Genomic DNA, 20,427 nt, shown 5'->3' on the forward strand with positions numbered 1-20,427 from the left:
GAATATCTGAACTTTTATAAAGGAAATCAGTGTGTTGTTTTCACTTAAAACAATTTAAAACACATAGCACTAAAAATTCAGACACAGTTCAGCCTTAATGACTTACACATATTTTACTTTGCTTTGTCAGGAACATGTTTTGTCCTTATATTCTCTGTAGCATATTTTATTAAAAAGTCATCGGCCGGGCGCAGTGGCTCACGCCTGTAATCCCAGCACTTTGGGAGGCCGAGGAGGGCAGATCACGAAGTCAGGAGATCGAGACCATTCTGGCTAACACAGGGAAACCCTGTCTCTACTAAAAATACAAAAAACTAGCCGGTCGTGGTGGCGGGCGCCTGTAGTCCCAGCTACTCGGGAGGCTGAGGCAGGAGAATGGCGTGAACCCGGGAGGCGGAGCTTGCAGTGAGCCGAGATCGCGCCACTGGACTTCAGCCTGGGCGACACAGTGAGACTCCGTCTAAAAAAATAAAAAAAGTCATGAAGCACTTAGGACTTGTCTGAAGACAGAGGAAGCTTGTGAGCAAGCTGCTGCTGTAGGCTGCCTAGAATACTTTCACATATTACCTAGCATTAAATCCAGCACACAATAACCGTTGAGTGGATGGATGGACAGACAGGTGGAAAGATGGATGGACAAAGCAACAATATGAAGACCTTTTGAACTTACCATTAATCTTGGCTGACTGATAAGAGGAGCATGTAAGCACTCTAGAATGACAGTTCTTTTGGGCAATTTTTATTTTGCAGTAGGTTTAGAATTGCTAGTTTTTATAGTGCCTCTGACTATTTAAAAGAGAACTTCTCATCCTGTTTACTGACAGCTTTTCAATATTTGATATACACCACAAATCACAAAACCACTAAGCAAGTTTTCAAATGCAGTTCCAAAAAGCCCTAACAAAATTGTACTTGCCTCACCAAATGTGAAAGTTCCTCCCATGGCTTCTTCTGCCCTAAATCATTAGTTTCATTATCATCCTGAAGCAGATATTCCAAGACACCATCAATTCCTACAAAAAAAGAAGAAAAAGAAATAGATCAGGAAACACCCATCTAACTGTTTCATTAACTTCCTCAGCTGAAACTACAGTTGAGTTAAAGGTGATCAGTAAAATACCTAAAACGTTAATTTAAAAAATACTTGTGATATCATTTCTCTTTTTGACCCATCCTTAAATTTAAGTTCTTTTTTAATAGATTGGAAACAAGGGATTTATTTTTAACTCTCAATCTGTTGTCATTATGCTGAGGGTAAGTAAATGAGGGCAATGGTCAAAGTGAAAATAATCTCATAGAGAAAGGGACAGAGATGGAGAGAGAATGTGCCTTTAAATCACCAGAGAGGCCATAGAGGTAGAAAGAATATCAGACAAACATATAGCCAGGTCCTAACCTTAGGGGAGGGACAGCTATGCGTGGCTTGATGGGGCAAGCACACTTACCTGCTCTAAGAGTCACATATTGCTTTTTTACTGCTTCCTCTAAACTGCTCACCCCTTCACTTCTAGTCTTCTGACTGCCTGCGGGGAGAGAGCAAAAATGACTTGGGATGGGAGAGATGGGCCGAGAATGATGGAATCCTGGAGAATAGTCACTCATCAGCTGTGAGAAGAAGTCAGTGGACCGCTGCAGCTCTTTATTTGCATAATGAGGTTATTCCCCTGGATACCCCAAGGTTACTTCCAGGTCTAACATTTGATATTTTCATCCCTTTTGGTCAAAGATATGACACTGCCTGGAAAAATTAAGTGTCCTATGACATTAACTTAACATTAAGTAGTAGGAATTAACAAAGATATCACTGTTACAAAGATATATTACATTGTTACAAATATATATCTAGCAAAGATATATTAATAAAGATATCATTCTCTGTTAATGTTCTACAGGAATCTCTTCCTTCCAGTGTATTTATATTGTAAAAATGGTTCTGATGTCTCCTGGCAGCAATGCAGAACTACAATGTAAAGGAATGGGGATGTGGAGGTCAGTGGGGAAATGTATAGATTGTAGTATCCAGTGTTTTCAAATCATCTGTCTATATATGAAAACTGAGAATCTGTAAATGTTCAAGTATGGACATTTACATACTTGGTTTGTAATGTATGTAATGGATACATACATACATTATGGTTGGTTATATTAACCAACCATATGGATGGTGGTTTTATATTATGGATGGTTGTTTTATATTAAAAAAATAGTTCTAACTTTAATACACTTAAGATGTTTTCCTGGAAAATTTTCTAATTTAGCATGATGAAAAGAATGACTGGTTTTTAAAGTGCAGTTGAACAGGCAAATTTCCTTTATAAGAAAATAACACATAAATGCAAGGATTACAACTTTGAAATTGCTTGAAATCTTTTCTACCAGCAAACACTTAAATTTATATCTATTTATATTACCTTCTTTCAACAAATGCTTTAACCTTAGCATTTTATAGCCCCTTCCTTTATATCCTCCTAAGCAAAAACTAATTTTGTGGCAAACGTTTAGTGAAATATGATTCATCTCACCTATTTCATTCTATCCATATGGCTTCTAAGTCTTGAGAGTACAGGTGGAAATTGTCCATAGCATATTGTTCTTGTCATTGTTTCCTGAATATTTCAATATTCAATTAACCATAGTTTAAATTAGTCAGAACATCCAGGAAATGAACACTGGTGAGATTGAATGAGGCAGAAAATTTGATTGTGTTATACATGAAATTCAGCTATTCAGTGAAATTCTCCAATTGTGGTAATTCTGCTGTCCTGATTACAATTATTTCATCTATGTGGTGCATATATATTTTAATCTTCTCCTGACACCGTCTGTTGTTATAAATGAATTTGTCTTCCCAGCTATTCACAAACGCATTTGCATTATTGAGGTCATGTCTGACTATAGGTCTTGGTTCCATGATTTAAACAATACTTAATCTTACCTCCTGGGATTATTTTTGCATCAGATGATAATTGATTGGAAATCCACTGACAAATAATAAAGATATCATTTTCTGTTAATGAGCTTGACAAAGGAGGGTTCGTGCCCTTTATTTTAAAAAGAAACATTTCTTGACCTTGAATACAGGACTAAAATTACCTTATATCACGAAACATTCACAATAGAATGTTAGTTAAGCTTAACAGTTTTCTGGCAAAAGCCCTTCTAGATACTTGCAGAATTCCTGTAAAATCGGGTTCTAAACATGTTTTCAGCCCATGTGGCCCTGACCTCTGGAAGTTAGTCCACTTACAGTCTACATCCAGATTTTCTTTTATATTTTCCTTCCTTCCTTTCTTCCTCCCTCCCTCTCTCCTTCCTTTCTCCTTCCTTTCTTTAGTTCCTTAATGTACTTCTTTGTTCTTTTTTTTCCTCCATGGTGTCTAGTTGCTTTTTTCAATTTCCATTGTTAAGGCTGGGATTCCATAGGAAATAAAGGTGAAAAGAAGTAAAAAATTGCGCCTTGGGGGAGTGCAGAGAAGATGTGGGAGCAGTGACATATTTTTTAGTGTCTCCTTTTAATTTCTCCCCATTTATGCTTATTTTATTCTTTTCAAATTTTTTTAAGTTTATTATTATTTTTAGAGATGGACTCTCACTATATTGACCCAGCTGGCTTCAGACTCCTAGGCTCAAGTGATCCTCCTGCCTCAGCCTTCTCTGTAGGTGCGCACCACCTCGCCTGGCTATTTTTGTTGTCTATTTCACTCAATTTATACAACAAAACATGAGACAAGTAGTCTTGCTTTATTTTTCAGTTCTTAAGCAGCTATTATGTAAAGATAGCTAAAATTTTCTTCAAAAAGAAAAAATTGCCATCCATTTTTATTTTTATGGAAATTTTGGAAAGCTTAAAAACACTTCTGTTGAAGAGAACTGACATCCTATAAGCATGCAGTCTCAAGTCAATACCTAGAGGTTCCCAGTACTAGTCCAAACTCCATTACTGATGGCATCATGGCAAGATTTTGAAAATCACTTATTTTCTTAGCATTTTCCCCTAAATCAGGGACAATGATAACATCCTCTCCACAAAAGTACAAGGTAATCTATCAAGGATTGACTCTCTCAAAACATAAATTCCAGAAGGCAGGCAAGATGGCCGCATGGAAACAGCTCCAGTCTACAGCTCCCAGCGAGATTAATGCAAAAGGCAGGCGATTTCTGCATTTCCATCTGAGGTACCCAGTTAATCTCATTGGGACTGGTTAGACAGTGGGTGTAGCCCACGGAGGGCGAGCCGAAGCAGGGTGGGGCATTGCCTCACCCAGGAAGCGCATGGGGTCAGGGAACTCCCTCCCCTAGCCAAGGGAAGCTCTGAGGGACTGTGCCATGAGGAACGGTGCACTTTGACCCAGAGACTATGCTTTTCCACAGTCTTTCCAACCCGTAGACCAGGAGATTCCCTCCGGTACCTACACCACAAGGGACCTAGGTTTCAAGTGCAAAACCGGGCGGCCACTTGGGCAGACACTGAGCTAGCTGCAGGGTTGTTTGTTTGTTTATTTGTTTTCCATACCCCAGTGGCACCTGGAATGTCAGTGAGAGAACTGTTCACTCCCCTGGAAAGGGGGCTGAAGCCAGGGAGCCAAGTGGCCTCGCTCAGCGGATACCACCCCCACAGAGCCCAGCAAGTTAAGATCCATTGGCTTGAAACTCTCATTGCCAGCACAGCAGTCTGAAGTTGACCTGGGACACTCGAGCTTGGTTGGGGGAGGGGCATCTGCCATTACTGAGGTGTGAGTAGGCGGTTTTACCCTCACAGTGTAAACAAAGCTGCCAGGAAGTTCGAACTTGGAGAGGCCCACCGCAGCTCTGCAAAGCTGCTTTAGTCCCTCTCGATTCCTCCTCTCTGGGCAGGGCATCGCTGAAAGAAAGGCAGCAGCCCAAATCAGGGGCTTATAGATAAAACCCTCATAACCCTGGGACAGAGCACCTGGGGGAAGGGGCGTCTGTGGGTACAGCTTCAGCGTACTTAAATGCCCCTGCCTGATGGCTCTGAAGAGAGCAGCAGATCTTCCAGCACAGTGTAGAAGTTCTGCTAAGGGTCAGACTGCCTCCTCAAATGGGTCCCTGACCCCATGTCTCCTGACTGGGAGATACCTCCCAGCAGGGGCTGATAGACACCTCATACAGGAAAGCTCCAGCTGGCATCTGGTGGATGCCCCTCTGGGACGAAGCTTCCAGAGGAAGGAACAGACAGCAATCTTTACTGTTCTGCAGCCTCTACTGGAGATACCTAGGCAAACTCCAGCAGAATTGCAGCAGAGTGACCTATTAGAAGGAAAACTAACGAATAGAAAGAAATAGCATCATCAACACAAAGGACGTCCAGACACGGAAAACCCCATCCAAAGGTCACCAGCATCAAAGACCAAATGTAGATAAATCCACAAAGATGAGGAAAAACCAGCGCAAAAAGTCTGAAAATTTCTAACACCAGAATGCCTCATCTCCTCCAAAGGATCACAACTCCTCACCAGCAAGGGAACAAAACCAGACAGAGAATGAGTTTGACAAATTGACAGAAATAGGCTTCAGAAGGTGGGTAATAACAAACTCCTCCAAACTAAAGGAGCATGTTCTAACCCAATGCAAGGAAGCTAAGAACCTTGAAAAGAGGTTAGACGAATTGCTAACTAGAATAACCAGTTTAGAGAAGAACATAAATGACCTGATGGAGCTGAAAAACACAGCACGAGAACTTCATGAAGCATACTCAAGTATCAATAGCTGAATCAATCAAGTAGAAGAAAGATATCAGAGATTGAAGATCAACTTAATGAAATAAAGCATGAAGACAAAATTAGAGAAAAAATAAAAAGAAATGAACAAAGCCTCCAAGAAATATGGGACTATGTGAAAAGACCAAATCTACATTTGATTGGTGTACATGAAAGTGACGGGGTGAATGAAACCAAGTTGGAACACACGCTTCAGGATATTATCCAGGAGAACTCCCCCAACCTAGCAAGATAAGCCAACATTCAAATTCAGGAAATACAGAGAACACCACAAAGATACTCTTCAAGAAGAGCAGTCCCAAGACACATAATTGGCAGATTCACCAATGTTGAAATGGAGGAAAAAATGTTAAGGGCAGCCAGAGAGAAAGGTCGGGTTACCCATAAAGGGAAGCCCATCAGACTAAAAGCGGATCTCTTGGCAGAAACCCTACAAACCAGAAGAGAGTGGGGGCCAATATTCAACATTCTTAACATAATTTTCAACCCAGAATTTCATATCCAGACAAACTAAGCTTCATAAATAAAGGAGAAATAAAATCCTTTACAGACAAGCAAATGCTGAGAGATTTTGTCACCACCAGGTCTGCCTTATAAGAGCTCCTGAAGGAAGCACAAAACAAGATAAGGAACAACAGATACCAGCCACTGCAAAAACATACCAAATTGTAAAGACCATCAACACTGTGAAGAAACTGCATCAATTAATGGGCAAAATAACCAGCTAGCATCATAATGACAGGATCAGATTCACATATAACAATATTAACCTTAAATGTAAATGGGCTAAATGCCCGAACTAAAAGACACAGACTGGCAAATTGGATAAAGAGTCAAGACCCATCAGTGTGCTGTATTCAGGAGACCCATCACATGTGCAAAGACACACATAGGCTCAAAATAAAGGGATGGACTAATGTTTACCAAGCAAATGGAAAGCAAAAAAAAAAAAAAAAAAAAAAAAAAAAACAGGGCTTGCAATCCTAGTCTCTGATAAAACAGACTTTAAACCAACAAAGATAAGATCAAAAGAGACAAAGAAGAGCATTATATAATGGTAAAGGGATGAATTCAACAAGAAGAGCTAACTATCCTAAATATACATGCACCCAATACAGGAGCACCCAGATTCATAAAGCAAGTCCTGAGAAACCTACAAGAAGACTTAGACACCCACACAATAATAGTGGGAGACTAACACTGTCAATATTAGACAGATCAATGAGACAGAAAATTAACAAGGATATTCAGGACTTTAACTCAACTCTGGACTAAGCAGAACTAACAGACATCTACAGAACTCTCCACCCCAAATCAACAGAACATACATTCTTCTCAGCACCACAGTGCACTTACTCTAAAACTGACCACATAATTGGAAGTAAAACACTCCTCAGCAAATGCAAAAGAATGGAAATCATAACAAATAGAGTCTCAGACCACAGTGTAATCAAATTAGAGCTCAGGATTAAACTCAAAACCGCACAACTACATGGAAACTGAACAAACTGCTCCTGAATGACTACTGGGTAAATGAGGAAATTAAGGCAGAAATAAATAAGTTATTTGAAACCAATAAGAACAAAGACACAACGTACCAGAATCTCTGGGACACAGCTAATCAGTGTTTAGAGGGAAATTTTTAGCACTAAATGCCCACAAGAGAAAGCAGGAAAGATCCAAAATCAACACCCTAACATCACAATTAAAAGAACTAAAGAAGCAAAAGCAAACAAATTCAAAAGCTAGCAGAAGACAAGAAATAATAAAATCAGAGCAGAACTGAAGGGGATAGAGACACAAAAAAACCCTTCAAAAAAAGAATCCAGGAGCTGGTTTTTTGAAAAGATCAACAAAATAGACCACTAACCACACTAATAAAAGAAGAATCAAATAGATGCAATAAAAAATGATAAAGGGGATATCACCACCGATCCCACAGAAAAAGAAACTACCATCAGAGAATACTATAAACACCTCTATGCAAATAAACTAGAAAACCTGTAATAAATGGATAAATTCCTGGACAAATACACCCTCCCAAGTCTAAACCAGGAAGAAGTTGAATCCCTGAATAGACCAATAACAAGTTCTGAAATTGAGGCAGTAATTAATATCCTACCAACCAAAAAACTTCGAGGACTAGATGGATTCACAGCCAAATTCTACCAGAGGAACAAGGAGATGCTGTTACCATTCCTTCTGAAACTATTCCAAACAAAAGAAAAAGAGGGAATCCTTTCTAACTCATTTTATGAGGCCAGCACCCTGATACCAAAACCTGGCAGAGACACAACCAAAAACGAAAATTTCAGTCCAATATCCCTGATGAACATCGATGCAAAAATCCTCAATAAAACCCTGGCAAACCGAATCCAGCAGCACATCAAAAAGCTTTTCCATGATCAAGTCAGCTTCATGACTTGGAATGCAAGGCTGGTTCAACATATGCAAATCAATAAACGTAATCCATCACATAAATAGAACCAATGACAAAAATCACATGATTATCTCAATAGATGCAGAAAAGACCTTCGATAGAATTCAATACCCCTTCATGCTAAAAACTCTCAATGAACTAGGTATTGATGGAATGTATCTCAAAATAATAAGAGCTTTTATGAAAAACCCACAGCCAATATCATACTGAATGGGTAAAAACTGGAAGCATTCCCTTTGAAAACTGACACAAGACAAGGATGCCCTCTCTCACCACTCCTATTCAACGTAGTATTGGAAATTCTGGCCAGGGCAATCAGGCAAGAAAAAGAAATAAAGCGTATTCAAATAGGAAAAGAGGAAGTCAAATTGTCTCTGTTTGCAGATGACATGATTGTATATTTAGAAAACCCCATCATCTCAGCCGAAAATCTCCTTAAGCTGATAAGCAACTTCAGCAAAGTCTCAGGATACAAAATCAATGTGCAAAAATTACAAGCATTTCTATACACCAATAGAAAAGCCAAATCATGAGTGAACTCCCATTCACAATTGCTACAAAGAGAATAAAACACCTAGGAATTCAACTTACAAGGGATGTGAAGGACCTCTTCAAGGAGAGCTACAAACCCCTGCTCAAGGAAATCAGGACACAAACGAATGGAAAAACATTCCATGCTCATGGATAAGAAGAATCAATATCATGAAAATGGCCATACTGCCCAAAGTAATTTATAGATTGATGCTATCCCCATCAAGCTACCATTGACATTCTTCACAGAATTAGAAAAAACTACTTTAAATTTCAAAAAAAGAGCTCACATAGCCAAGACAATCCTAAGCAAAAAGAACAAAGCTGGAGGCATCACGCTACCTGACTTCAAACTATACTACAAGGTTACAGTAACCAAAACAGCATCATACTGGTACCAAAACAGATATATAGACCAATGGAACAGAACAGAGGCCTCAGAAATAATACCATACATCTACAACCATCTGATCTTTGACAAACCTGACAAAAACAAGCAATGGGGAAAGGATTCTCTATTTAATAAATGGTGTTGGGGAAATTGGCTAGCCATATGCAGAAAACTGAAACTGAACTCCTTCCTTCCACCTTATGCAAAAATTAACTCAAGATGAATTAAAGATGTAAACTTAGGACCTAAAACCATAAAAATGCTAGAAGAAAACCTAGGCAATACCATTCAGGACATAGGCATGAGCAAAGACTTCATGACTAAAACACCAAAAGCAATGGCAACAAAAGCCAAAATTGACAAATGGGATCTAATTAAAGAGCTTCTGCACAGCAAAAGAAACTATCATCAATCTATCCATCCGACATAGGGCTAATATTCAGAATCTACAAAGAACTTAAATTTACAAGAAAAAACAACCCTATCAAAAAGTGGGTTAGGGATATAAAAGCTCTCAAAAGAAGACATTTATGCAACCAACAAACATGAAAAAGAGCTCATCATCACTGGTCATTAGAGAAATGCAAATCAAAACCACAATGAGATACCATCTTCAGTTAGAATGGCAATCATTAAAAAATCAGGAAACAACAGATGCTGGAGAGGATGTGGAGAAATAGGAATGTTTTTACACCATTGGTGGGAGTGTCAATTAGTTCAACCATTGTGGGAGACAGTGTGGTGATTCCTCAAGGAGCTAGAACCAGAAATACCATTTGACCCAGCAATCCTATTACTGGGTTTATACCAAAAGGATTATAAATCATTCTACTATAAAGACATATGTACACGTATGTTTATTGCGGCATTGTTCACAATAGCAAAGACTTGGAACCAACCCAAATGCCCATCAATGATAGACTGGATAAAGAAAATGTGGCACATATACACCATGGACTACTATGCAGCAATAAAAAAGAATAAGTTCGTGTCCTTTGCAGGGCCATGGATGAAGCTGGAAACCATCATTCTCAGCAAACTAACACAGGAACAGAAAGCCAAACACCACATGTTCCCACTCATAAGTGGGAGTTGAACAATGAGAACACATGGACACAGGGAGGGGAACATCACACACTGGGGCCTGTCAAGGGGTGGGGGGCTAGGGGAGAGATATCATTAGGAGAAATACCTAATATAGCTGACGGGTTGATGGGTGCAACAAACCTGCACATTCTGCACATGTATCCCAGAACTTAAAGTATAATTAGAAAAAGAAAAAAGAATGAATGAAGATGAATGATAAGTAACAATGTCAACAGATTTTATTCTTTTTGGTGATAAAGTAAATGTACCCATGCTCTCTAAGACACACCGTTTGATCAGGAGGAAGGCAAAAAGCATTCTAATCTTTCATCACAATGCCCTTCAGAAACATCAGTGTGTGTGCATGCATATATTGTTATCTTTTGAAACTAATAAAAATCAGTCACTGAGGAAACATACAAACATCCATCAAAAGTAGAGCCGTTCTCAGTCTGCAATGCTCACCAAGAGCAGAGACATACGGTGATGTACAGAAACTTACCAGGCAGAACCCATAGACCATATAGTCTTCACAAAAGCTAGAAAAACCAGTTTTGGATAATGTGACATTTTACAGAACACATTCAAGTTGGTACTTTCATTAGGGGAAATGCCCATAAACCAAAAGTTTCATGCAGAGCATGATTTGGAAAGAACAGAGAATAGTAAGATATGATCTATTGGATGCAGTAACATTTCTGCTAACGTGAAAGTCCAGTCTATATTATTGAATGAACAATAATCCAAAGGAGAGCTGCATTTTGTTAGGTTAAGAAAATGGAAATGACTTTGTGCTTTTCTCAATAAAATGTGAATTTTATATATATAAAAAAATCCCTTTCACCAACAATTTGGTTATATTATCAAACTTAACTAACCACTAAAAGATACTGCCAGCACAGCACAGGAGCATCCAAATCTTAGGATTATTTTGTGAAACTGTATAGGACACAGAGAAAGAGAGGAAGAAATGTTCAATCAAGCAAATTTAGCAAGATTTGGCAGACTCAATTGTGCAGATGGGCTGAAATTTGGTCTTCCATTATTACTATATCATTTACTCCTGCGTCATCTAAGGACAACCTTCTAATTAAGACTCTCTTATGCTACAAATGATTATAATTTAAAGGCTAGTGTGTGTGTATAAAATAAGCTATTATATATGTGTATATATATATAATATACTCTAATAAGTACAAAATAAAGAGTGTATGCGTTAAAGAACCACTTGTGAACTCTTGGGGTGTTGGGGTAGCAACCAGCTACTTATACACCTATAGTAGTTTGTATATCATCATCTAACTAGGTTTTTTTGATAAAGTTTTTACTGTGGAACCTCAAAATTGTTATTAAGGCTTTTTTCTGTCTCGATTTCTTTTCCCTGATTTACATTAGGTATACATTAAGGAAGAAAAATAATTCTCAGTCACTTAACTACCTTGGAGTTTCAATAGTGAATTCTTTGGGTTTTGAATGTTAGAATCTTTAATAATTAGGTAATTATAGCTCTTTGGCCATTTAATCTTCATCTTCTAAAGTTTAGTCATTGTCTTGCAAGAAGTTGTGCCTTTTTCCTGAGGTGTAATTTGTGCCATGAAAACTCACCTTAAAGGACAAAAAGCTCCAGCAGAGAATATAATACTCATCAGGGCACTGTTTTCTCATTTATATGATATACAAAACTAATTTGTGAATGCATGGGGCCAAGAAGGGAAGGTGTCACAGAAAAAAATTCCTTAATTTGGTGACTCAATGTATTCAGATTGGGTCATCAAATGGTAGTGTTGAAATTAGACATTTTACATAATAATTAAAATTATTTACAGACATCTCTACTTGGATAAAAGGGAACCCAATCCTAACATGTTTAAAATTGAACTTCCAAAGCTCCCTGCCCCTCCCCCAGAGAGAGAAAGAGGAAAGAGAGGCCTCTACTCCTCCTGTGCTCCTGATTTCAACATAATGCACCACCTCCCTGACCACACAACCCCAGTCAGACCCTCATCACCTCTCACGTGGCTGTTACCAATGCCTCCTGACATTCTTGTCTTACCTCTCCCCAACCCATCTTTCACACAGTTCCTAGAGTGATCTTTACTGTAATATTTAATGATATTTTCTTTTCTTATCTTTTTTTTTTTTTTTTTTTTTTTTGAGACGGAGTCTCGCTCTGTCACCCAGGCTGGAGTGCAGTGGCCGGATCTCAGCTCACTGCAAGCTCCGCCTCCCGGGTTTATGCCATTCTCCTGCCTCAGCCTCCCGCGTAGCTGGGACTACAGGCGGCCACCACCTCGCCCGGCTAGTTTTTTGTATTTTTTAGTAGAGACGGGGTTTCACCGGGTTAGCCAGGATGGTCTCGATCTCCTGACCTCGTGATCCGCCCGTCTCAGCCTCCCAAAGTGCTGGGATTACAGGCTTGAGCCACCGCGCCCGGCCTAATGATATTTTCTAATCACAACAGTAATTTGGTTCATTGAAGTAAATTTGAAAAATACAACAAAATCACAAAAATGAAAATCTCACTACTCATTGATATTCACTGTTAACGTTTTGGTATCTTTTCAGCATGTTTGTGATATTGCCTGTATAATTTTGGAGAGTATGTATTATATAACCTGTTTTTTAAAGTAAGTTTCATATTGAAGTAACAACGTACATAAGTTAACAGCTTCATTAATTTTTTCAAAGTGAACACCTCTATGTAACTACCACCCAGATCACTCAGCAGAAGCCCTCATTGTGTCCCCTCTCACTTATTATCTCCTTGAAGGTAACCACTATTCTAATGGCATTGACTATTTGTGCCTGTGTTTTAATTTTACATAAACAGAATCATACACATTTTCTTTAGATTCTGTCTCCTTTCACTTAATATTGTAGCAGTAGTTTATTTATCTATTTATTTTTTGAGACGGTATGACTGTGTCACCCAGGCTGGAGTGCAGTGGCACCAACTCAACTCACTTGCAGGCTCGACCTCCCAGGCTCAGGTGACCATCCCACCTCAGCTTCCCAAGTAGCTGGGACCACAGGCATACACCATCACAACTGGCTAATTTTTGTATTTTTTTGTAGAGACAGAGTCTCGACATGTTGCCCAGGCTGTTCAAACTCCAGGGTTCAAGCAATCTTCCCACCTTGGCCTCCCAAGGCACTGGAATTACAGGTGAGGCACCATGCCTGGCTTGTTTATTTTTATCATATAGTATTCCATGTACAAATGTAAGAAGATTTGTTTATCCATTCCACTCTTATTAGAATCTGAATGTTTCTACTATTATAAATTATACTGCTATGGACATTCTCGAATGTGTCTTCTGGTGCACATATAGATGCGTTTCTGTTGGGTGTAAACCTAGGAGTGAATTTTGGGGGCCAAAGAATACATGTTTTAGTTTTAATAGACACTGCCAAAGAATGTTCCAAAGTAGTTGTACAGATAATCTCCTATTAGTAGTATGTGAGAGTTTCTATTGCTTAACACTGTGGGTGTCAACATCGTGTCAACAGTATAGGTTTTTATTGTTTTGATTTCTAAATTTGCCATTCGGATGGATGCGTAGAGTTATGATTCGAATTTGTGATTCCCTCACGGCTAATGTTTTCATAGACTCAATGGCTATTTGGATATTGTTATAAACTAAATATTTGTGCCCCTGCCAAAATTTATATGTTGAAATCCTAACCTCCAATGTGACAGTATTAGGAGATAGAACTTTTGGGAGTAATTAGGTCAGGAGAGTGGAACCGTCATGAATGGGGTTAGTGCCTTTATAAGACGAGATGAGAGATTATTTCTCTCTCTGCCATGTGAGGATACAATGAGGAGACAGCCATCTGCAAATCAAAGAGGACCACCACCAAGAACATAATCATGCTGGAATCCTAATCTCAGACTTCCAGCCTACAGAGCTGTGAGAAGTAAATGTGTATTGTTTGACCAACTAGTCTATGGTATGCTGCTATAGCAGTCCAAGCTGACTGAAACAGATGTCCTCTTTTGGAAGCACCTGCTAAAAACTTGGGTTGTCTTTTTTCTTTTTATTTCTTTTTTTTTTTTTTTTTTTCCTTTCCATTTGAGACAGAGTCTTGCTCTGTTGCCCAGGCTGGAGTGCAGTGGCGCCATCTCAGCTCACTGCAACCTCCACCTCCTGGATTCAAGTGATTCTCCTGCCTCAGCCTCCCAAGTAGCTGGAATTACAGGTGCCCACCACCATTAGTAGAGAAAGGGTTTCACCATGTTGGCCAGGCTGGTCTCAAACTCCTGAACCTCAGGTGATCTGCCTGCCTCGACCTCCCAAAGTGCTGAGATTACAGGTGAGAGCCACTGCGCCTTGCAATTTTTTTTTTTTTTTTTTTTTTAGTTCTCATATTCTGAATACAAGCCCTTTGACATAGGAGATCTTTTAAAATACTGAATATTAAGTTCTTATTTGTATTGTGAATTTCTTTACCTACTCTGTGGTTGTACTTCCACTATTTTGATGTCTTTTTTTGATCTGATCTCATTATGTTGCCCAGGCTAGAGTGCAGTGGCTATTCACAAGTACAATTGTAGCACACAATAGCCTCAAATTCCTGGGCTCAAGCAATCCTCCCACCTCAGCCTCCTGAGTAGCTAGGACTAAAGGTGTGTGCTGCCATTCCTGGCTTCTCTTGATGTCTTTTGATGAACATAAGTTGTTTTTTTTTAATTTTAATAAAGTCCAATGTATTCATTTTTTAGCATTTTTTTACCTTCAAATAACTTGTCTATCTCAAATCATGAAGATATAGTTGTATGTAATATTGTAGAAATTCCATTATTTTACCTTTTATATTTATATCTAAAATCCACATAGAAGACTTATGGTTTCCACTCTGACATGTAAAGAGTTTGCAAGTCATCATTCCTGTCCTCACAACAAGAAGGCTGAAAATTTGAAAATCAACAATTCTTCTTAGATCCATCAGAGCATTGCAGTCATAAATCACAATGAAATGAAAAATCAATTTCTTGAGTTTTCCCTCGAAGAGACCCACCAGATTATAACAGTGAATGTCTGAGAAAAATTCCCTCTTGCTTCCAGCAAAGACAGTTATAAAGCAATAATAATAAAGACAAGGCAAAAGTACCCACTTTGAAATATGCCCAGAGCATTCTGGTCTTCATTCTGTCCTCTGTAACAAAGGCCGTCTCTCAGGGAAACTACTACAGCCCTTCTATCTGACCTGATGGAAGGTCAATTAGCTAACTCCAGCCTCGGTTTCAGTCTCACATAAGCATAGGGGGGAAAAAGGCTAAGAAACTCTTCTAAAAGTCACAACCCAGGGAATATAGCCCACCAAAGAGAAGAGAAAGGTGAGAGATATTTTAATCACAAAATAATATAAGATTAAAATAAGATAATATGCCAGAACATCCAAGAACTGTGGGATATGACAAAAGGTACAACATACATATAATGGGAATACCAGGAGAAGAATGAGAGCAAGAGGCAAAAGAAATATTAGAAGTAATAACTTATCATAAATTTCCACAATTAATAAGAAACACCAAGCCAAAGATCAAGAAAGCTCAGAGAATACCAAGGAGAACAAATACCCAAAATTTAGGCATATGATATCCAAACTAGGAAACCAAAAACAAAACATCTTGAAAAAGCCAGAGGGTGGGTGGGTAATACCTTATCTACAGAGGAACAAGGATAGAGTTATATTGGAACTCTCTTCAGAAACCATGCAAGCAAGAGGAGAGTGGAATGAAGTATTTAAAGTGTTGAAAGAAAAAGACCACCAACAGAGATTTCTATATCCAGTGAAAATATCCTTCAAAAGTGAAAAAATTATAAAGGCTTTTTCACACAAACAAAAACTGATGAAATTTGTCAGCAATAGATTTATTTGCCTTGCAAGAAATGTGAAAAGTTCTTCAGGGAGAAGAAAAATGATATAGGTGAGAAACTTGGATTTACATAAAGAAAGAAAGAGTGTTAAGGTATAAAGGAAGGTTTTTTTGTTTTTTTTTTAACTGTCTTATTCATATCTTATGTAATATATAATTGTTCAAAATAATAATAGCAACAACATATATAGCTTCCCAATAAATAGAATAAATGCACTAATGTTATAAGGAATGAGAAGAAATTGGGAAGATTCTGTTATAAGGTATTTGCACTTCCCATGAAGCTACATACTACTATTTGATAGTGTACTTAGATTATTTGTAAATGTATATTGAAAACTCTAGATCAAGGCCTAAAATTTTTTTAACTGATTTCTAAGAAAGGAGGGAATTTGGAATCATATAAAATGCTCAATTAAAATCAAAGAAGTTAGAAAATGGGAAGATTTTTCAAAAGTGAAACAAATAGAAAACAATTTAAAATGTGGCAGATATTAATTCAACTGTATCAATAATCACTTTAGATGTCTGTCCCTTCAGGCTGCTATAACAAAATACCATAAACTGAGTAGCTCATAAAACAGAAGTTTATTTCTTACTGTTCTGGAGTCTGGGAAGTCCACAATCAAGTCATCAGCAGATTCATTATCTGGTGAGAGCACACTTTTTGGTTCATAGATGGTACCTTCTTTCAGGGTCCTCATGTGGTGAAAGTTGTGAACAAGCTTCCTTGGGCCTCTTTATAAAGGCACTAATACCATTCATGAGGGCTCTACCCTCATAACTTAACAACCTTCCAAAAGTCCCAATTCCTAATACCATCATCTTGGAGGGTAGGATTTCAAAACATGAATATTGAGGGGACATAAATATTCAGACCATAGTAGATCTAAATGGTGTAAATATACCAATTAAAAGAAGTTATCAGAGTGGATCAAAAACAAGACCCAACAATAATCCCACTTTAGACACAGGTTGAGCATCCCTAATTTGAAAATCCAAAATCAAAAGTGTGCCAAAATCCAAAGTCTTTTGAGCACTGACATGTTGCTCAAAGAAAATGCTCATTGGAGCATTTCAGATTTTCAGATTAGGAATGTTCAACCTGTAAATATAATGCAAATATTCCAAAGTCCAAATAAGTCTGAAATCTGAAAAATTTTTGTCCTAAGCATTTTGGATACGGGATACACAGCTTGTGTAGAAACTTAGGTTAAAAGTAAAGGGATAGAGAAAAATGTACCATGTTAACACCAGTCAAAAGAAAGCTAAAGAAGCTATGTTGATTTCAGATAAAGCAGAATCAGGGCAAGGAAATTTATCAGGGATGAAGAAGAGTGTTACATATTAATAAAAGTGTCAATTCTCCAAAAAGACATAATAATCATTAATGTGTATTCAGAGAACCAAAATACATTATGCAAAACTTACAGAACTATAAGGCAAAGTAGATGAATCCACAATTATAGTTGGAGATTTTATCTGTAATGGACAGATCCAGCAAGCAGAAAATCAGTATAAGAATATAGTTTAACTGAACAGCACTGTCGGTCAACTGGATTTAATTGACATTTTTAGAACACTTCCCCAACCACGGCAGAATAAACTGTCTTATCAAACCCACAGGGAATGTTCACCAAGAGAGACCACATTGTGGGCCATAAAACACATATTTAAATATAAAACACATATTTAAATATAAACACATAAACACTAATTTAAAGAATAGAAATCATACAAAGTATGCTCTTAGACCACAATTGAATTAAAATAGAAATCAATAAAAAAATACCTAGATCTCAAATATTTGGAGATTAAACAACACACTTTTAAATAACACATGGGTCAAAGAAGAAGTTTCAAGAAAATTACAAAGTAAATGAAAATTAAAATACAATTTATCAAAATGTGCAGAATGCAGGAAGAACAATGTCTAGAGGGAAATTTGTAATACTGAACTTATATATTAGAAAAGAAGAAAGACCTAAAATCAGTAACCTAAGCCTTCACATTAGATAACTAGAGAAAGAAGAGTGATATAACCCTAAATCAAGCAGAAGAAAAGAACTAATAAAAATTAGAGTGGAAATTAACAAAATTGAAATTGGGGAAGAAATAAGAAAATCAACAAAACCAAAAATAGAGCAATCTAATCCCCTTAGCCAGGTTAACCCAGAAAAATGTAAAAATAAATTATTAATATCAGAAATGAAAGAGGAGACATTACTACTGACCCCATGGCCAATAAAAGGATAATAAAGACTATTTTGAACAACTCTATGCCCACAATGTGGTAATATTTAGATAAAATGGACTAATTCCTCAAAAGATCTATAAAAACTCATACAAGGAGAAAGAGACCATCTGAATAGGCCTGAATCTATTAAAGAAATTGAATGAGCAATTAATAACCTTCCAAAACAAAAAGCACCAGGCCCAGATAGTCTCACTGGTGAATTCTACCAAACATTTAAGAAAGAAATGATAGCAATTCTTCACAATCTCTTCCAGAAAACAGAAGCAGAGGGAACACTTCTTAATTTATTCTAATAGACCAGTATCACCTTAATACCAAAACCAGATGAAGATATTACAAGAAAGAAAAATCCTGTGCCAATGTATCTCATGAATACAGGTGTTAAAATTTCCAACAAAATATCAGCAAATCAAACTATCACAACCAGATGGCAGGTATGCGAGGCTGATTCAATGTTCAAACATTTATTAATATAATCTATAAAACCAACAGGTTAAAGAAGAAAAATCACATGATCATATCAATAAATGCAGAAAAAGCATTTGAAAAATCCAACATTTATTCATGATCAAAACTCTCAGCAAACTAAAAATTTAAGAAAATTTTTTCAGTTTGATAAAGAATAGCTACTAAAAACCTCCAGCTAACATCATACTTAATGGTGGGAAACTAGTTGCTTTCTGCCTAAGATAAGGAATGAGACTAGGATGTCCTTCTCACCACACCTATTCAACATTACACTGAAGTCCTAGCCAATGCAGTAAGACCAGAAAAGAAGACAAAAGGCATACAGGTTGGGAAGAAACAAATAAAACTGTCTTTGTTCACATATGACATGATTGTCTATGTGGAAAATTAAAAACAAATTCCTGGAACTAATAAGCAATTATGGCAAATAACAAGATTGCATGACACAATGTTAATATACTAAAGTCAATAACTTTCCTACATACCATCAATGAACAATTGGAATTTGAAATTCAAAGCATATCTTTCACATTAGCACCAAAAGCACCCAAAATAACTAGGTGTAAATCTGATAAAATATATACATATAAATATAAATTAATCTGGCATGATAAAATATATACATATATATGAGAAAAATATTTTTAGATAGATAAACTATATACATATATAGATAAAATATATAAATCTGGCCAGGCACAGTGGCTCAAGCCTGTAATCCCAGCACTGTGGGAGGCCAAGGCAGGTGGACCACCTGATGTTAGGAGTTCGAGACCAGCCTGGCCAACATGGTGAAACCCTGTCTCTACTAAAAATACAAAAATTAGCCAGGTGTGATGGCACATGCCTGTAATTCCAGCTACTTGGGATATTTATAGATATATATATCTATATATCTGACAAAATATATATGAGGAAAACTATAAGACTGAAAAACATCAAAGAAAATCTAAATAAATGGAAAGATATTTCATGTTCAGGCATTAAAAAAACATCAATATTGTCAAGATGTCAGTTATCCCCAACTTGATCTATAGATTCAATGCAATCCAAATCAAATTCCTAGCAAGCTGTTTTGTGAATATCAACAAATTGATTCTAAAGTTTATTTGGAAAAACAAAGCACTCAGAAGAGCCAATACAATATCAAAGAATAAAAACAATCAGAAAACTGACACTACCTTATTTCAAGACTTATTTTTAAACTACGATTATTAAGATGATGTGGTATTAATTTTAAAAATAGACAAACTGATTTACACTTATGAACAAAATAAAGAGTCCAGAAATAGACTCATACAAATACAGTCAACTGACCTCTGACAGAGGAGTAGAGGCAATCCAGCAGAGAAAAGATAGTCTTTTCAACAAATGGTACTAGAAAAACTGGACATTTGCATTATCCACCCCCCCAAAAAAATCAAGACACAGACCTTACACCTTTCACAAAAACCAACTCAAAATGAATCATAGACCTAAATTTAAAATTCAAAATGTTAACTTCTAGAAGATAACACGAGAAGAAAATCTAAATGATCCAAGGTTTGATAATGAGTTTTTAGAATATCAAAGGTACAATCCATAAAAGAAAAAAGTCAAGTTGGACTTCATTAAAATTAAAATTTTCTGCTC

The sequence above is a fragment of the Macaca thibetana genome, chromosome 7, assembly GCF_024542745.1.
Source record: "Macaca thibetana thibetana isolate TM-01 chromosome 7, ASM2454274v1, whole genome shotgun sequence".
In the NCBI taxonomy this organism is placed as follows: Eukaryota; Metazoa; Chordata; class Mammalia; order Primates; family Cercopithecidae; genus Macaca; species Macaca thibetana.